This window comes from Balaenoptera borealis, assembly GCF_965194805.1.
Source record: "Balaenoptera borealis genome assembly, chromosome: 17".
In the NCBI taxonomy this organism is placed as follows: Eukaryota; Metazoa; Chordata; class Mammalia; order Artiodactyla; family Balaenopteridae; genus Balaenoptera; species Balaenoptera borealis.
The window spans coordinates 33,852,849-33,873,517 of record NC_138876.1 but is presented as its reverse complement, the minus strand read 5'-3'; the positions used below and the strand labels follow the sequence as shown (position 1 = coordinate 33,873,517).

Below are 20,669 nucleotides of genomic sequence, written 5' to 3'. Positions count from 1 at the left end.
TGCCACTTTATAACTGTGTGACCTTTGCCAAATTATTTAAGCTTCAATTCCTACATCTGTAAAGTAAGGATTATACCAGGTTGAACAATATGAAATTGCTTTTGTGTGAGTCAAGCAGTCAAATATTGTCAGTTTCAACCTAATGTGGTACCTACCTCCTAGGGTTGCTGAGGATAAAATGAGATCATTTGTGAAAAGGGCACAGCACAGTTTTTAAGGAATATTCGACCGAAGGAAGTAGGTAAGCAAGCTAGGAATGATAAGTGCAAAGTCTCTGAAGGAGGAACATGCTTGAGAGTATTCCTGGAAGAACAGAGCAACCAGTAGGGCTAGAGCCCGTGAGGGAGAGGGAAGGGGTTGGAGGTGGTCCAGGGATGTGGCCTGGGGTTGGCTCACACAGGGCCCTGAGAGCCGTCATGAGGGGTTTTGTGTGTGTGTGTGTGTGTGTGTGTGAATCTTAATGATGGAATCAAGAGCTAATACTTATTGTGAATTAGGTTCTGGACACTTTTGTGGTACAAAGTAAGTGCTCAATAAACAGAAGTCAAAGAAGCTGAAGGTGTAGATGGCATGTAGGTGAATGAGACGAGGAAAAGAAGGAGCAGTAACTCCTAGGTTGGCAGCACAAATGGGGACTTTTTTGGGGAAAGAGCAGCATATTGTGCCCCCAGGAGCTGTAAGTTAGGACTCTTGGGCCCATAGATACAGAGATCTTTGCTCTGGACCCAGGATGAAGAGGTGCATCCTGGTGCTTGGCTCATCACATACTGAGAACAGGCCAGGAAGTTGACCATAGGTGATGTAAAGGCAGTAAATTAGCAGAGTAATTCAGCACAGTTAACAGTTAAGCAGGGCTCTGGACTCAGCTCTACCAGTTACTAGTTATGTGACATTGGCAGGTTACTTAACTACTCTGAGCCTTAGTTTCCTCTTCTGTAAAATGGGGGTGATGGTATTACCTACCCCACAGAGTTGCATGAAGATTAAATGAGATAATGCAAGCAAAGCACAGAGTAAGCCCTCAGTAAATTATTATTATTCCTGGGCCAAACGTATGGGGTACTGGTAAAGCATTTCCAAAGATGTTTCAAGCCCATTAACCACTACGTATTGTTAGGGACTTGTGTGAGGACACTAATTCTATGTCAGAAGAAACCTGACAAGCACGTCTAAGGCTCAGGAAATCCTGGTTAGGAAGCAGAAAGCCTTGAGGACGTGCTTCAAATCAAGTGTTGGGATTTGGGGAGAGAAAAGCGATGTGAGAAGCGCGCGTATAGAGATATAGACTGTTTTGCAAAATAGGATTTAGTTTTTTGGACCATGAGTTAATAAAGAAAAACCAGTATCTTCTGGCTTGAGACAGAACATAAGGGGCAGGGCGTGTGGTGTGTACAGAAACATCCTGTGTGCCATGCCCCATGCACGCCCTCATTTAAACCCCGAAGTAGCCCTGCAGCTGAGTGTTAAGTGTCCACTTACCCCATAAGGAAACTCAGGCTCAAAGAGGCAGAGTTGAGACTTGAAATCAGTCTGACTGAAGCCAACATTCCTGCTTTTAAGATGCAACCACGGCAGATGGTACGTGAGGTTTTCAGGACATCATCACTGGGAAGAGAATCAGAATAATACTTATGGCCTAATATTTATATGAATAATAAAGAGATCTCAAATATAATCTCTAGGAGTTAAGATTCTTTTAGTTATAAGAAAGAAAAATCAATTAGAGCCAGCTTATTAATAAATAAATAGATAAATAGATAGATAAAATAATATTATAATTTTTGGAGGAGGAGGATCCCAGGGAATGTTGACCAACCAAATCTCAGAAGGAACAGAAATTGGGGATCCAAGTAGCAGGAGTTTATTATGGACTTTCTAGAGAACTGCCCCCTGCAGAATTCAGCTACAGCAACCCCTAGGACCTGGGTCTCTTCATTCAAAATTCTGAAATTTCTAAGAAAGAGAACCTGACTTGCCCAGCTCAGGCCAGGTTCCTATGCCCCCAGCTGGGTCTAGGGGCAGGACCTAAAACACAAACATGGCTGCTGAGGGCCCACCCCATGCATCAGGGCTGCCTCAGAAGAAAGGGGTTCAAGGGTGGGGGGTTGAGCAGGCACCCACACCTCCCCCAGAGGGATCCAAGGTACTGTAGGTTTCAACAAGATTCAAAAATGGGATCAGGCAATGGAAGAATAAATCTTAATTTTTTATCAAAAATAAGTTAGTTATTTTTGAGTTATAATAAATTTCATTATATGAACTCAGTAATTCAGATATAGAACAGGTCATCCAAGGTGATGTCATCTAAGATCAAACTGTGGATCTAGGTGGTAATTCAGGGAGTCCAGGTAGTAGTTGTGTGGTGCGGGGTTAACTGTTCTGGTGGCTCTACCTGTAGTTGGTGGGAGGAAACCCATGTCTGGGGACACCACCTGAAATTTTACTTTCTAACTTTGAAAGGTATTATGGAAGTTACATTACAGGAAACTTAGAAAGAGGAGGAAAATATTGCCCATAATCCCACTACCTTAGTTCCATCATTCTCTTGTCACTTTAGTTGCCATCACAATGTTCATACAACTTTTTAATCTGCTTTTTTCATTGTCACGAGCATTTTTAAGTGCTCATAGTCTTCACAACCATGATCTTTAATAGCAACATAACAAGAAAGTACTTTGTATAAAATAAACAGACTTGGCGTGAAGGGAGGTAAAATAGACATTTTTGCAAGAAAATACTGACCTATATGAAAAAATTCCTAAATCTGGTGTGAGCTGCCAACCAACCTGCTAAGGATCACCTATTCCTGAATTCTTTATGGCCATGATCTTCCTGTCTGTCCTACTGTGGGATTTCAGATCTGTTGCTTCCAGGCAGGAGTCTGCAAAGCAGAGAATGCAAAGTTAGTGGGGCAGGTACGAGATGTTTAGTCCATGCTGATGGTCTGGACATCTAGAGGGGTGGTCCTCAGCTGAGGGCAGTTTCCTCCACCCACCTACCCACCCAGTGGACATTTGGCAACCTTTTGTTGCCACAACTGGGGACAGAGGAGAAATGTTGCTAGCATCTAGTAGGTAGAGGCCAGAGACGCTACTAAACATCCTACAATGCACAGGACAGTTCCCACAACAAAGATTATCCCAGCCAAATATGAGTAGTTACCAAGGTTGAGAAACTCTGATCTAGATTGCACTGCAATTTCTTTTAAAATGTTAATGAACTCCATATTTACATTATCTGCCCTTGTTTGATTTGGGAAGGATTCTGGGATTTTTGCTGAAGGTGATGGGAATGAATGGATTGAATGGGTTTGCAAGATACTTGAAATAAAGCATGTGGCAGGAGAATGCAGAGGCTAAGCGTAAAGACTCTGGAGTTTGGAAGAATCAAGTTGAAATCCTGGCTCACCAAGTAAAGCCCTCTAGGGCCTGCAAATGGGGTGGTAATACTTGCCTCCTGGTGCTGAAATGGGGAGGAAATTAATGTGTCTGAAGCACTTAGCACAGGGCCTCGCATGCAGTGAGTACACGAGAAATGGGGGGAGGGGCGGTGGTGGTGATTACTGTGCTGAAGCTCAGGTTCACGGTGTTTACCACTTCTCCAGCATCGACACTGCAGCTGCATTTCGTACATTCTTACTTTAGGAAAAATAGATTTCAAACACGTTTTTATGATCTCGTCTGTGGAGACCCAGGCAATGTATACAAGATACATGATCTACATGAATTTTACAGGAAGAACTGCTTAGGTGAGGGTTGTCTAATTGAAATCTCTAATATATTTCCCCTGGTGTTTTGGTTATTTTCTTTCGAATAATTTTTTAATTTTCTTGTTAATTTGGAAAATACTTGTTTTCTGACATTCTTTGTTAAGCACTTTTGATCTACTGAGAATTTAAGAGTGGGCCAAGCTGAGATAAAGTTATTGGGTAGCTAAACAAAATTATTGTCCACAGAGGCAATTCAAGTCCCCCGTGCGGTGTAAGAATCTCTCTCGTCCCCATCCTGAGCTAAGTGTCTGGTTATTAGAAAGCAGCCATAGGAGACCCCAGTGTGCACTGGAGATCTGTAACCACTCTATTATCTACAGCTTGTTTTTGTGTGTCTGAGAACATCGGAGGAACATTAAACACCGTGAGGAGCATGAAAGCCATCCTGGGCTTCCTGGGGTGGTCACAGAGTGAGTCCCAGTACAGGAAGGAGTGAGGATGAGAAGGAAGGAAGAGGGGGGAGGAGGAGGAGGGAAAAGGGTCTGCCCGGGACAGCCCAGGACAGGGGCGGGTGCTGGAGGCTGAAATGGGCCCAGTGAATAGGCAGGGGTGGAGCCTCAGGAGAAGAAAAAGGAGAAGGGATCCACAGTGTGAGAAATGCTCCAGGCGAAGAACGTCCTGGTTCTGATCAGCAGGGCGATTGTGGGGAAGCCACGTGTGGGCAGATGGTCCTGGGTGGGCCTGGACTGAGATGGCCTCTGATAAACAAATATGAGGGCTGACAGAAAGAGGATCCGGAAAGAGCCAGAAAGGTGCGGAATAAAACCAGAAAGAGTGTTTGATAGTAACCAAGAGAAATAGGAGTTTCATGAAGAGGGAGTGAAGAACAGATCCAGTCACATTAAGACAGAGCCTAACCGTGTCCTGGGGATGTTGGAAACGGCGGTGATGTCCGTGGTGGGAGCCGTTCCCGCGCTGGTGTGGTTGGGAACCAGGTGGAGTGGGCTGAGGCCAGACGCAGGGAGTAGTCAGGAGAGCATGTCAACTGCTCTTTCAGACGTTTGGCTCTGAACAGGGTTCAAGGCCACTTGCGGGGAGCTGGATGCAGGATCAAGTGGGTTACGTTTCCTGTGTTGTTGAGTGTGGTGGTGCACTGGTGGAAAGAAGCCAGGAGATGACCGGGAATAAAGGTTCAGGAAAGAGAGTGGAGAGAGATGGAACAGTTCTAGGTGCCCAGTTCTGGAGATGGGGAGGGAAGGAGTGAAGACGATGCAGCTTGTTCATCACACAGAGGCTGACGGCCCAGTGACCTCTGCTTCCCCCAGGAAGTAGCGAGAGTGGTTGTCTGCTAAGGGAGATGGGGCCGGGATAGGCTGGATTGTGGAGGGGAGTGGGGCAGGACCGACAGGGATGACGAAGCAGTGGGGAGGCCCACACATGTGCAGCAGCACCAGTTGCCCTATTTGGGGGTTCTCTCCAGCAGTGAGACTGCTGTGGATACCCCACTTGACTTGACGAGTCAGATTTCTCCTTCCCAGCATCACCAGGTCCTGGCCCTTCCTACCTACCTGCTGCCCCTTCAGGAACCAGCACCAGGCTGAGCAGGGTGTGTGGGGGTGTGTGTGTGTGTGTGTGTGTGTGTGTGTGTCTTATAAAAGCCCTGTCAACACTTCACTGCCTGAAATGAGTTCAGTCTCACGTGAAAGTTCTCATCATGTTAATTCAAACCCTGCTTCCCAGATAGCCTATGTCTTGGGGTCTCAGTAACTTCTACACACTCTTCTAATTCTATGTTCCAAAGTCAGACCAATCTAGGTTTGAATCCTGTTTCTGCCCTCACTAACTATATCCTTGAGCAGAGTTTTACCTAACTGTTCTCTACCTCAATTTTTTCAACTGTACAATCAGAATAATAATACCGTCTTAGGGGGTTGTTGAAGGATTGAATGAGAAGGCGTGTAAAGCATTTGGCACAGTGTCTGGCATATGGTGTGAGCTGAATAAATGATCGCCATAATAACAAAATATTAGTGACAGTGCTTAATGTTAATCTTATCAATGTTAATAATAATTATAATTACGGTTCATCAAATATATAAGGCAGGTATGTTTCCACTAAACTCTTTTTTTCCAGCTTAAAGATCCTCAGTTCTTTTAACATTTTCTCCTGGGGCAAGGTTCAAACAGCAGCTCTGTCGGGGGTAGTGAGTCCCGTGTCCCTGGAGGAATTCAAGCAGAATGTGAAGCGTCACTCGGTGGTGATGTTGTAGAGGGCCTTGAACTTCTGGCCGAGACGTAAGCTGAAAAACCCTAGGGGTCCATTCCACCCTATGTCCTTCCAACCTTCTGACTTAAAAAACAAGGTCAGAAAGTGTACAATAAATGCTTCTCTGTGTCATAATCATTGTCATGTTATGTATGTTTGTCATTGTTATCGTATATTAAAATTTATCACTTTTAACAGTTGTCATTGTTATCATCGTCAAGGCCAGGGTTTTAATAAAAATGTCCATCTTCTAAAGTCTAAAATTATTGGAGAGGGTCTGATTAATTCAGAAAACATCAACAGCATCGTGCTAGATTCCTAAGGCTGTGAAAATGTGTAAAGTGTTACCTTTCTTGATAAAAATAATAGCAACACTTACATGGTGCTTATTCTTTAAGTTCTGCCCGTTTCACATGTATTCATCACCTTGATCCTCATAAAACGTTATGAGGAAGGTATTGCTGTTATCCTCATTTGACAGAGGGGAAACTGACACTCAAGAGGTTAAGTGACATGGCCAAGGCCGCAGGCTGGTGAGTGTGGGTGCTGCACTAGAGCCAGGGTGACCTGGTTTCAGATCCTTTCTTGACCACTAAGCCATACAGCCTCTCTGCTGAGGATGGAAACCACAAACATTTCACCTTGAGTATTTGCACCATTTCCCAGAAGAACTCCAGCCCCTTAAACTCATTTCTTAGTTGAAAAGGAGTCTTTGAAATCACTTTGGCCCGCATTTTACAGATGAGGGCCCTGAGACCCCGGAAAATCTGGGGACTTCGCCTGAGTCCAGGTCTTTATTCCCAGCACAGGAGCTTTTCTGCCCAACACGCTTTTTGTCCCCATCACTTCTCTTCAAGGGGGTGAGGCCCGGGCCCCAGGTGGTACTCAGGGCCCTTCTCTGGCCTTGATGGATGCTGGCAGAGAAGATCAAGAGCACAGTTGCCTCATCACAGAGACTAGCGTTTCCGGGCCACAGTCAACAGGCCTTGCCTGCGCCTTTAAAGAAGAATCAACCCAGCCCCTGTTAGTCCAATAGAAGCCCCACTAACTGGACACCTTAACTCAAAAACTAGGCCTTTCCAGGTCAGACCCAGGGGGCTTTCTCCTGATCTGCCCCACCTCCATCTGTTTGTGCCGAGATGAAATAAATAACTTCACCACCAGGGAGGTGTTAGGAGCCAATTGGGAATTCTTTAATCTGAGATAGGACTTGACTGGGAACAACTCTGGATGACTAATTATGGCTTTGAGGGGAATTCAGTTAGTGGCTGCCGCATTGCATGAAGGATTCTTCCCATGTAAACTGGGCCATCTCACAGCTCTGAGGCTGATCATTTAATTAGCTCCATAGATAGTCAGATGTTATGGAAGCCAGTGCAGCAGATCAAATAGACAGTTTTACAATGGTCGTGCGGGGAGGCTTCACGGTCCATGTTCATGGGTAGCTGACGTCTTGTGCTGTTGAGAGGCTGCAGCCGAATCTGGGCTCCCCAGGGCTGCCACCAGAAAATCCTCTTAGAATCTCACCAGGTACTTGTTTTCCCTTTGATTGAAACTCGGAAAACTCTTTGTTAAGCTCTCAAGATTTTAAAAATTAAAATTTTATTCATTTGATACTTTTTCTGGAATTTTAAAAACAGACACAAATGTAGAAAGAAGGGTATGAACCCCATTGACTCAACACTCACCTCGAACCATTGTCCCACTGTCTTTTCATTGAGCCTTCCCCAATCAATTTTATTTATTTGTTTGTTCATTTTTGCTGGAATATTTTAAAGTGAATTCTAGACGACGTATCATTACACTTGTAAATACTTCAGGAGTTAGCTCTAAGCAATAAGTACTTTAATAAAAACATGACTTGATGCTGTTATCACACCTAACATTACCAAGAACTCCTTAATATCATTTAATATCCTGCTGATAAGATATAACAACAATATATTTGGGTTCACTTGTTGTCTAATTGGTTCAATTTTCCCCAACTGTCTTTAAAAATGCCTTTTTACAGTTGGTTTATTTGAAGAGAATCCAAACAAGTTCCACACTCTGCATTTTTAAAATCTCTATAAGTCTCTAACAATTCCCCTCCCAACCCCACTCCTTTTTTCATGCCATTTATTTGTTCAAAACCCGAGCCATTTGTCCTATAGAGTTTCCCGTGCTCTGAGTTTGGATGATTGCACCTTTATGCTGTCATCTAACATCTTCTGTTTCCTTACAAAATGAAATCTAGAGACGTGATTGGAGTCAGGTTCAATTTTTTTAGTTTCATTTTTTTGCAAGAATTCTTCATAGGTAGTTCTGGCCTCTCCCTATTGTGTCACCTCTGGAGGCACCTAGGGACTGGTAGACTGTCTTAGTGAAATTCACATTGATCAGGGGCTTCCGGTGATATTGGCCTGTTCCATCCATTATAAAGTCTCCATCATCGCCTAAGTCTGTTCTTTTATTAGGTGTGGCTCAGTCAACCAGACTTATTAACCTTTAAAGAATAAACTCAGTTTCCGTTAGTTGTGATTTTCCAACTGTAGCACCAGATTTCTTTTCTTTATAATTCTGTGTATCATTCTGAATGCTCTGTGATCCTGTCCAGAACAGTTTTCCCTCAGGAGAGTAGCTCTGACCTCCCGAGTTCTCTGGCCCTGGTGAGCTGGGATCGCCATTTGGGGAGCCTCACTCTACATCGAAACGAACTCCAGGGCCCCACCACGAACCCTAAAGTAATTCAACTAGAAAATCAGCAGTTTTGATTGTTTGATTTCCTTTTCCCTTCTCTTCTTCCCCCTCTTGGTGGTTTTAGATAGATGAGGCAAAGTATTCTCACGGAAATCCGAATACTTCGGTTTCTCACGTCTTGACCCCATAGGTCGTGTTGACATTTGTTAAGCACGTCCAAGTGCCTGCTTCGTGCAAAACATGTTCTTTGTCTGATCTTGTTCGATCCCCATGACATCCTTGTGACGTCGGGTATTCTCTCTAGCCCCACTTTTCAGATGGAAAGCTGAGATTCTGAGAGATTCAGACTTAGAGCCCCTGCTCCTAGCCACCATGTCACAATGTCTCCTAAAGATATGCTGGGAGCTCTGTCAGGTTTTGTTCACCTGTTTTCCAAGAATATCCACTCTTGGTCATAGGGTCCAATCTGGAGGTCAGCAGGGCCGTGGAGCCAATGAGTCAGGCAGAGCGGCCAGTAGTTAGCATGCACTTAATAATGAAAATTTGTTGACTGAATTACTTAGTCGTTCTGATCCTTAATTCGTTTGTTTTTAAAAATGGAGATTAAAAAAAGACTTTTGCAGGGCCGTTATAAGAGTCAGTAAGATGCTAGTACAGTAGCTGGTGCAAAGTAGGTACTTGGTAACTAAAAATTATCATCATATGAATAATCAAAAAACCCAGATAATCCCAAATATCCTTATATTTAGCTTTGGGAGTGCCTTATCTGACTTAGGCAACGTTTTACTTTCCTAATTATATTTTGTCTAGGCTAGTGACACTGAAAGCCCGGTCAGTCCGTGGAACACTAGTCCCTTGAGATGGTTAATCATGGTTCTGGCCAAACAGCCTCATAAATAAATCGTGGAGCCCCTTTTCCAAGTAATACTCTTTGAAGTCCAACAAAATTATTTTCTGTAGACCACCTTTGGGGAATGCTGGTGTAGGCAAGTTTTAAAGCTGGTTTGCATCACCTCACTTCTCCTCTGAGGAATGTGATATGCTCAGTCACAAGCAGGGGAGGCCCTAGGAAATAGCCCTGATGAAAGTTTGCCATCCGCAATCTATAAAGTAGGTAAGAGAGACAGCTGAGTGTTTATAGCAAAGGATGAAAAAAGGTGAGTACGTTTATAGCACATGGATCCAGGCTAGACCTCCTAATGTTCTAGGACTGTCTGGTTTTAATTATTTCCATTTATCTATTTGGAATTGACTTTTTCTCTGTTGGGTGCCTGAGTTTCTGGCTTCCATCCATGAGATATGAGCTAAAAACATCGAGAATAGTATAAAGGCAAACAATGATCTGCTCCTGAAGAAGGCTGCTTCTGCAGAGTTGCTGCTTTGCCACTTTTTCCCCTCTCTCTTAAGGATCTTCTTGCTGACATGATTCTTTGTTATGTAAAAAACATCAACAAAAATTAGATAAGTGATAATTACTTGATATGAGGGAGCAGCCATTAATCATAAAAAATTATTTTTTTGCTATATCAGGGTAACATCTGTATTATTATTTACATACTATTTTTCTTTAAATCATCTCACTTTTTTTAACATAAATAAATATATTTAAATGGAAGTTCATAGTACTTTATAAAAGCCAGTATCACTCATCATGAAGAAGGAAATTTTAAAATTACAACAAAAGCAAAATAGCTTGTTAAATTTAAAACATGAAAAGGATTAAAGAAAACAATGAAAAGCAAGTAACACATCTAATAAATTTTCAAAAATGCATACCTAGAAGTCAAGAGATATTTATTAAATGTGTTAGATAAATGTAAGTTCTATAGTTTGGAAAGGGTAAAAGAGACCAGCTTAGCACTAGTTATCAAAATGACAATTGCACATACCCTTTGACCCCGTCATTCTCCTCCTAGAGGTTGATTCTTCAGACGCACTCACATACTTACCAAATAATGAGGGTACAAAGCTGTTCATTACAGTACTATTTGTGTTGCAAAAATTGAAAACAACTAAAAGATTGGAGACCCCCTAAATCAGGGGTCCCCAACCCCCAGTCCATGGCGTGCTAGGAACCGGGCCACACAGCAGGAGGTAATCGGCAGGTGAGAGAGCGAAGCTTCAACTGCCGCTCCCCATTGCTCCCCATCACTCGCATTACTGCCTGAACCAACCCCGCCCCCCTTCCTGGTCTGTGGAAAAATTGTCTTCCACGAAAATAAATCTAGAAGGACACAACAGATCATATCAGTTGCTTCCGGGGAGTGGAGTTGTATGGGGGGCAGGCATAGAAGAAAGATTTTTTACTGTAACTTTTTTTGTTCTGTAATTTTTGAATTTTGAACCAAGTAAGGTGTGGTGGGCAGAATAATGACCTTGCAAAGATGTCCATGTCCTCATCCCTGGAATCTTATGGATGTGTTATGTTTTGCGGCAAGGAAGAATTAAGGTTGCAGGCAGAATTAGGGTTGCTAGTCATCTGACCTTAAAATAAAGACATTATCCTGATTATTTGAGTGGGCCCAATGTAATTATAAGGGTCCTTAGATGTGAAGGAGGAAGACTGGAGAATCAGCACCATAATCAGAATGAGAATTGAAGATGGTATGCTTCCAGCATTGAAGATGGAGGAAGGGGATCAAGAGACAAGAAATGAGGCAGCTTCTAGAAGATGGAAAAAGCCAGGAAACAGATCCCCCAGAGCCTCCAGAAGGAATGCAGCCCTGACTACACCTTGATTTAACCCAGTGAGACCCATTTCAGACTTCTGATCTTTGGAACCCTAAGATGATAAATTCATTTTGTTTTTTGTTTGTTTTATTATTTATTTATTTATTTTATTTTGGCTGTGCCATGCCTTAGTTGCGGCACATGGGGATCTTTGTTGTGCCACGCAGGATCTTTTCGTTGCGACATGCGGACTCCTTAGTTGTGGCATGCATGAGGGATCTAGTTCCCTGACCAGGGATCGAACCCGGGCCCCCTGCATTGGGAGCACAGAGTCTTACCCACTGGACCACCAGGGAAGTCCCTCATTTTGTTTTAAGCCACTAGGTTTCTGGTAATTGCTGCAGCAGCAATGAGTATCACTTATTTTAAATACATACATACACACATTTATATATTTAAAATATATAGGCACACCTCAGAGATACTGTGGGTTTGGTTCCAGACCACTGTAATAAAGCAAATATCACAATTAAGCAAGTCACGCATATTTTTTGGTTACCCAGTGCATATAAAAGTTTACACTATACTGTAGTCTATTACGTGTGAAACAGCATCATGTCTAAAAAGCAATGTGCATAACTTAAAAATACTGAATTGATTAAAAAATGCTAACCATCATCTGAGCCTTCAGTGAGCTGTAGTAGTAACATCAAAGATCACTAATCACAGATCACCATAACAAATGAAGAAGAAGAAGAGGAAGAGGAAGAGGAAGAGGAGGAAGAGGAAGAGGAAGAGGAAGAAGAGGGAGAAGGAGAAGGAGAAGAAGAAGAAGAAGAAGAAGAAGAAGAAGAAGAAGAAGAAGAAGAAGAAGAAGAAGAAGAAGAAGAAGAAGAAGAAGAAGAAGTTTGAAATATCACGAGAATTACCAAAATGTGACACAGAGACTTGAAATGAGCAAATACTGTTGAAAAAATGGCGCTAAGAGATTTGTTCAACCCAGGGTTACCACAAACCTTCAATTTGTAAAAAATGCAATATCTGCAAAGCACATAAAGTGAAATACAATAATACAAGGTGTTCCTATATAGCATAATGTTTAAAAGTTTGGCCTTGTGTGCCAGAATTGTCTGGGCTTTAATCCTGGCTTTCCTAGCTGTGAAAACTTTGGACAAGATGCTTAACCTTTTGTGCCTAAGCTGCATCATTTATAAAATAAAGACAATAACATTTACTTCTTTGTGGGGTAATACCTACCTCATAGCATCACTGAGAGGATGAAATGAGTTAATATGAGCACTTCCAATAGTGCATTACACAAAGAAAGTGCTAGTAACTGTTCACTCCTGCTGTGATTAACTGTCTTCTCTGATTGGGTCAGATGCTGAGAAATAATTCCCACTTAAAATGATGTAAGTGGAACAAAATGATGTGAATTGTATTCAAAACAAAAAATCAAACAAACTAAAAAACTTGTATTTTAAGAAACTGTCTGGGGCTTCCCTGGTGGCGCAGTGGTTGAGAATCTGCCTGCCAATGCAGGGGACACGGGTTCGAGCCCTGGTCTGGGAAGATCCCACATGCCGCGGAGCAAATGGGCCCAAGAGCCACAATTACTGAGCCTGCGCGTCTGGAGCCTGTGCTGCGCAACAAGAGAGGCCGCGATAGTGAGAGGCCCACGCACCGCGATGAAGAGTGGCCCCCGCTTGCCACAACTAGAGAAAGCCCTCGCACAGAAACAAAGACCCAACACAGCCATAAATAAATAAATAAATAAATAAATAAATAAATTAAAAAAAAAAAAAAAGAAACCGTCTGAAGGTTATCTCCAGAATCTGTTCGTCTTAAGAAGGTCTAAAGTTATTAGGTGATGCCCTAAAGTGGTGGAGTAAAGGTTTCCTTGTCTGCTAAGCCACTTGCAGTGCGGGGAAAATAAATAAATAATTAAAGCCTTCTTATTAAGTCTTTTAAGTGTCTCTTCCTAACATATTTTCAGATGAGTTAATACTAAGTCTTTTAGGCAATAGAAAAAAATTATAGTCTTGGCCCTGTGGTGCCAGATTTGCCTTCACTGAAACTCCTTGGTCTGGATTGTGGAACTCACACACCTGCCTCGTAACAGTATATATAGGTGTTTAGATGAGCACATAGATTAATTTGTAAAGCCAGGCCCATCCAGGTATAATATCTCACAAAGGGAAAGTGAAAAAATGAAGTACCTCTTATAACTTAAATGAACAAGCAAAAACTTTTCTAATCAAAAGACAACAAGCTTTCATTGAAAACAGTAGCTCTTTGTAGTAACTGCCCATTTCTTCACAAGCCAAGAAAAAAGGTCAGGTATTCAATTGCCTGCTTGTGACATGACTGACAATTTTATCAACTTTATTAAGTACTTGTCTTAAATTTTCATACATATTCTGGAAGGTAATGGTATCCTTGTATCAGTGAGGAGCTATAGCTTTGGTGCATCTACCTGACTACGTAGACAGGTCTTCTGATAGTACCAACCAGAGCTCCACCCCATTCCCCGTCCATCCCAAATCCTCGCTTCTGGTCTATGCCATGAGGGTCGGTGAGTTGTCCATACCAGTTGGCCGAGGTTAGCAGCATAAAATATCTTCATAGACTTCTTTACTCAGCTCATAGGTTGTCGTACTGACAACCCTAAAATAACACCAGAATTCAGAATCTCACTGGGTTCACCAATTTGCATTGACTCCTTTCACTTCATTGTGCTAACAAAAATGGCTGCTTTATATCAGCTGCCATTTCTGTCATTTATGTTACTGGACAGAGGTATCTTGTCAATCACTATGCTTACTTTGCTCTGATCATTATTTGTTACTTTTTTTGTTTGTTTTTGGCATCAGGACTGACAATTTGTCAATAAACTTAGCAGTTCCAGGTTTTGTAATTAAATACAATTATATACATTTGGTTTCCACAGATTTCACATTTTAATCCCCTGATACACTGTGTTCTGCTCCTAACGTTAGACTATTTTGATAGCTTTTATATAGTGTTCTGGGTACATTTCAAAATGATGCTTGATGTTGGATAAATTTATGCCAGAATTTAGGAGCATCTCTAAAATATGTGACATGTGATGGCATCGATTCACTTTCATTGTCAGTCCGGTGGCAATCCAGATTTCAAATTATTGCCTCTGTGTCTGTGTGTGTCTTATTCTGTTTTGTTGTCTTTTGCCTGGTTTGCATCTGATAACTTTGCAACACTAACAGGCAGTTCATGAGATTTATTCATGTGGTTATTACACTTGTCCAAAGACAAATACCTTTTAAAATCACAATCCCCAGGAAAGCTCCCATTTCCAACACAATTTTCACCTGTTTGCAACCACTGATCCACAATGGGTTCAAATGAACTTTAAAAAAAATCAGATCAGAATCTCAACTCCAGCGCACAATTATATATTCTTATACAATGCAAACTAAAAGATTGTCAACTTCCAAAAGAGATGTTTTGATTTATTACTGAAAAGAACACACTACAGGGCTTCCTTGGTGGCGCAGTGGTTGAGAATCTGCCTGCCAATGCAGGGGACACGGGTTCGAGCCGTGGTCTGGGAAGATCCCACATGCCGCGGAGCAACTGGGCCCGTGAGCCACAACTACTGAGCCTGCGCGTCTGGAGCCTGTGCTGCGCAACAAGAGAGGCCGCGATAGTGAGAGGCCCGCGCACCGCGATGAAGAGTGGCCCCCGCTTGCCGCAACTACAGAAAGCCCTCGCACAGAAACGAAGACCCAACACAGCCAAAAATCAATCAATAAATAAATAATAAATAAAGGCGTTCCTTTAAAAAAAAAAAAAAAAAAGAACACACTACAATACACACAGGAATTCAGTGTTTGAGAATCCACTGTAACAAATGGCTCTATTTTTTTCCATAGTACTTATAACTTTCTAACATATTATTTTCTTGTTTATTATAGATTTTTTTTTGTGGTCTGTCACTCATCTCTTCCCCCACAGGAATAAAAGCTCCACGAGGTAGGGATTTTTGTCTGTTTAGATTTACAGCTATATCCCCAGCATGCAAAACACTGCCTGACACATAGCAGGTGCTTAATCAGTACTTGTAGAATGAGGGCATGAATGAACCAGCAGTGCAAGCATAAGGTGGGTTCCTGAATGAACCCTGTGACCAGCAGCACAGAGACAGCATCAAGGACCCAGACTCTTTTTACCTCTCAGCTCTGCCGTCCTCAGTGAGAGCTTTCTCCTGGGCTGGTTCCTTTGTGGTCACAGAGACAGCTGGAATTATCTTGTTCACAGCTATGAGGAGAGAGAAAGCATTTGATTGGGTCAGCTTGGGTCTGTGCCCTTAGTCAGGGTTGGGAGGGTGATGATATATAGATGGAGAATGGCTAAAACTCATCTGGACCCACTCTTTCTCTGACAGCCAAGTTGAAGGGTTACAGTCAGCATCTCCTGAACATGTAGTGGGCCAGGCGGAGGCTGCTGAACACCTGAAGTGAAGACGCGAGGGTGGAGAATGGGAGAGAGATAGGAAACCAACGCTGTCTATCACAGCACTATTGATTTTTACAATATCTAATAGTTCAGAGGGTAAAAAGGAAATGGGAATTTTTGTCTTTTTCCTCCATCCCAATAGCCAGAAGCAACCTTGCAATGGTGTTTTACTGAGCACCTATTAAGGGCAGGGTTATCAGTGAGAGACAACACCCAAGAACTGCCAAGCCTTGGGAACTTGGTGGCTGAGACCCAAGAAATGGGGAGGAAAGATGATGCTGAGTTTTTTAAAGCTGGTATTGGTGTAAAGAGGTGTCAGAATTGTTTCTAGACAGGGTGAGTCTAAGGTGGGAGCCAAGGGTAGGTATCCAATAAGCCAGTCATTCATCATTCAATAAATAATTAGTAAAGACCTACTATGTGCCAGGCAATGCTCTAGGCACTGGGGTGCAGCGATGAGCAAACCCTGCCCTCTTGGAACTGACCTTTTACTGGCGAGAGATAGATAATTAACAGAACATTAATAAAATATGAGTATAGCAGACAGTGATATGTGCTATGGAGAAAAATAAAGCAGGGAAGAGGTTGGATGTATTGACTGGGGAGGAGAGGGCTGCAAGTTTCAATAGCGTGACTAAGAAAGGCCTCCCTGAAGAGGTAACATGTGGACAAAAGTTGGAGATGAGGGAGCAAGCCCACAGATACTGGGGAAGGGGCTCAGTTTAAAAAATTTTAAATGTCAGATACGTGCAGAACATCTAAGAGCTTATTCCTATAACGAAGTAGAAATAATAATACATATATAAAATAGACTTGGGACTTCCCTCGTGGTGCAGTGGTTAAGAATCTGCCTGCCAGTGCAGGCGACATGGGTTTAAGACCTGGTCCTGGAAGATCCCACATGCCGCGGAGCAACTAAGCCCATGCGCCACAACTACTGAGCCCACGCGCCACAACTACTGAAGCCCACAAGCCTAGAGCCCATGCTCTGCAACAAGAGAAGCCACCGCAATGAGAAGCCCACACACCGTGACGAAGAGTAGCCCCTGCTCATCACAACTAGAGAAAGCCCGCACACAGAAACAAAGACTCAACACAGCCAAAACTAAATTTAATTAATTAATTAATTAATTAAAAAAATAAAATAGACTCACATTCAATCCAGAGTAGGAAACAGTGGGTTACCCTTCTAAAACCTGGATCCAACCAGAGGAGCTGACCCCTGAAGGGTGGGAGAAAGAAAAAAAAAAAAAAACTAACAAGGATTGGAGAATTCTTGAACAAAATCATCCCTCATTACTCCATTAAATTTGAGTTTTGAAATAAACTTCTGTAAGAGAGTGTTACTATGTTCTACAAATTTGGGGCCTTAAATTTGGTTTCTAACACTGGGTAAAGTAAACCTTCCCTACCAGCCCAGTTTTGGTGGGGGAGAGGAGACGATGAAAACATAAAATGAAAAATATTGGGACTTCCCCGGTGGTCCAGTGGTTAAGACTCTGCGCTTCCAATGCAGGGGGCATGGGTTCGATCCCTGGTCAGGGAACTAAGATCCCACACGCCGCACGGCACAGCCAAAAAAAAAGAAAAGAAAAGAATATAAGAGGTATACACATACACACAAAATATTGGGGAAAGGCTTCCTACCCAAGGAATCACCAAGAGGTGACATTTGATTTGGGAGAGAAAGATGGGGGGACAATGTCCCAGGCCAAGGAAAGAGCATTTCTGGGGAGCAGGGAGAAGGGCAATGGGGATCCAGTGTTGAGGGGACAGAGAGACCATAGGATAAAGGGCTTACGTGCACTTCTCTCTCCAGAGATGAAATAGATTGTCTTTGCTTTGGGAATCAGTAACACTGATGAACATCTCCATCTTGGACAACTACATTGGACAATTATCAGGGGAGCATTTCTCCTGAGCAAAGCACACACTTGGGACCCATTGTTCTGCCAGAGGTTCAGGGAAGAGACCAGAGCTGGAGATGGAGGTTGGCAAGTCAATGGTGTGGAGAGCCATGATAAAGGGGGGAAATGGGTGAAAAAAGAAAGAGCAGGCCTGGAGCAGACCCACGTGGGCTATGAGGAAAGCTGGTGCTCTTGAGAGAGGCATGAACCAGGCTTGCTTCAGTTGGCCTCAGGAAGATGGCGGCCCCTTGAGGCATTTGCTCCTGGGGACAACTCCCTTCTCTAGAACTCTCTTCTCTGATCTCCTCCCCAGTCTATGAAACCACAGTCTCTTCTCCCCTTCCCATCCCATTCCTGAACTTTCCTTGATGGAAGCTCTTCCTTGGCTTGATTATTGGATATTGATATTGTGGCCCTCTTCTTTCATACTGTAGCTACACTTTCCCCAGGAGGCTCCATCCAAGCCTATGGTTTCCATCTAGACTCTTCCTGCTTTGGAAGGCAGAATGAGTGAAAGGAGGGAGGAAGGCAGAGGGGAAGGCAGGAAGAAAGAAAGGAGTGAAGGGACTTCCGTGGCGGTCCGTGGCTAAGACTGTGCTCCCAATGCAAGGGGCCCGGGCTCCATCCCTGGTCAGGGAACTAGATCTCACATACCACAACTAAAAGATCCCGCATGCCCCAACAAAGATCCGCATGCTGCAACTAAGACCTGGTGCCGTCAAATAAATCAATAAATGTTAAAAAAAAAAAAAGAAAGGAGTGAAAAAATTTCTGGAAAGCACTGCCACCCAAGATACTGCTTCATTAGTATCAGTCTTGTTTTACTGTTTTCAAACTTTATAGGGACTTGATCTTTGATTTCTAAAACTCAATGCAATATTGGCATCATAATAACGTTTACTAATCAGGGCTCAACATATCTATAGCATTTCATTTCTTAACGAAAAAGTGTACAAGAAAATGCACACATTGAGCATGGCGGTGTCTTCGTCTATTTTGCTGCTTCTCGCAAACCACCCCCACCCCTCATCTACCCAGGAAAGGGGAGACCCTGCCCCCCTCACTGGTCGAGGAGTCCGCAGGGGTCAAACCTATTCAGTCCATGCCTTCTCCCTAGATGCCAGCATTCCCTGCCCAGATGGCCCCAAACCAACTCCAGGGCCCGTGCAGGGCCTCTTCTCTGGGCCGGTCCTCTGGAAGCCCTTGTGGAGCTCAGGCCCCGGGGTGGTTGAGCAGCGCTCTTTGTGGGGGTGTGCGTGCAGCTGGGGCTGGGCCCCGGGCCCTGGGCGCCTGTCTACATCCTGAGAGCCCCTCTGGGTGCGCTGCGGAGCAGGTAGTTGGGGCCAGGGGTGAGGAGGGAGCCCTGCCCACACCCCACGTTCCAGGGCAGAACTCCAAGAAGTCTGAGAGTTCTGAATTTGATCCTGACCTTCCAGGGCATTAGGCAGTCGTTCGTCAAGGTAGGTAGACAAACCCTATTCTATTTAACATTTTGTGGGTTTAATCATTTGTAAATCCTTGACATGCGGAATAAGGGCTTCTACTTGTACTCTTGCCCTGGACCCTGCAAATGTTCGAGGCCCACCTGACGCTAAGAGAGGAAAGTCACTTTTGTGGTACCAGTGAGTAGACACTTTAGAGAGAAGAGATGAAAAGGAGGAGGTACAAATACAGTTTGTGTAACGGAAGCGCTTCCGCAGCCCATCAGAAGCATCGGGAGGAATTTTTGCTAGGCGATACCATAAACTAGTAAATACCGTTTCTGGCACTTCCTCCACTGCAGCCTTTCTCTCCTATGGTTTCAGTGGTGTCAGATGTAAAACAGGCTGGCCTCATATCAGATTCCAAGAAGTTCAAGGAAGTACAAGCCTTCTTTTTTTTTTTTTTTTTTTTTAATGTTTCTTCTGATTCTTTTTTTTTTTTAATTTTTTTTAAAATTAATTAATTAATTTATTTTTTATTTTATGGCTGTGTTGGGTCTTCGTTTCTGTGCGAGGGCTTTCTCTAGTTGTGGCAAGCGGGGGCCACTCTTCATCACGGTGCGCGGGCCTCTCACTATCGCAGCCTCTCTTGTTGCGGAGCACAGGCTCCAGATGCGCAGGCTCAGCAATTGTGGCTCACGGGCCTAGTTGCTCCGCGGCATGTGGGATCTTCCCAGACCAGGGCTCGAACCCGTGTCCCCTGCATTGGCAGGCAGATTCTCAACCACTGCGCCACCAGGGAAGCCCACAAGCCTTCTTGACTTAAGAAAATAATCTGACAAAACGGTTCTTTAATTTATTAGAAGATATTAAAATGTTTATAAACATATTCTTTGATATGAACATTATATTTCATTGATATATAGTGTGGGTGTTTGGTTACAACAGTGAGTGAAATCTGTTCCAAAAAAATCTGGAAGCTTTTTGTTTTGTACTTCTGAGAAAGAGCTTCTGGGGCCGTGTTCCAGGTTCTGTGTTGATGTGGGTTTAAACCGTCACCTGTAAGGTCAACTGGCTTTGAAAGCTTTACCTCCAGCCCTGGCCTCTCTCCTGAGGGGAGCGCCATGTATCCACCTGCCCAGCCAACTCCTCCATCTAGCTCCCCACACTCAACATGGAGTGGCCTGTGTTCACTTCCTGTGGCTGACATAACAAATTACCGCATACTTGGTGGCTTAAAACAGTAGAAATTTTGTCTCTCACAGCTGTGGAGGCCAGAAATCTGAAGTCAATGTGTCAGCAAGGCCATGCTCCCTCTGAAGGCTCTAGGGGAGAATCCTTCCTCGCCTCTTCCAGCTTTTGGTAGCCCCAGGTGTTCCTTGGCTTGTGGCTACAATGAATCCAATCTGGGTATCCATCTTCACTGAGCCTTCTTGCCTCCCTTCAGTGTCTCTGCATCTCAAATCTCTTTCTGCCTTTCTCCTAGAATGCCTGTCATAGGACTTAGTGCCCACCCTAAA

The 20,669-nt window shown here is 43.5% G+C and overlaps 1 long non-coding RNA gene across 1 annotated transcript in view; it reads right to left on the bottom strand.

Annotated features, from left to right (window-relative positions):
- LOC309615179 overlaps nt 1-19,956 on the bottom strand; it is a 31,122-nt gene extending 11,166 nt beyond the window's left edge. Inside the window, exons 1-2 of the long non-coding RNA XR_014236594.1 lie at nt 15,536-19,956; nt 1,480-2,881 (exon numbers count right to left, since the gene is read on the bottom strand). This is a non-coding gene — a long non-coding RNA (uncharacterized lncRNA). The remainder of the gene's footprint in view (nt 1-1,479; nt 2,882-15,535) is intronic.
- Between the last annotated feature and the right edge of the window lie 713 nt (nt 19,957-20,669).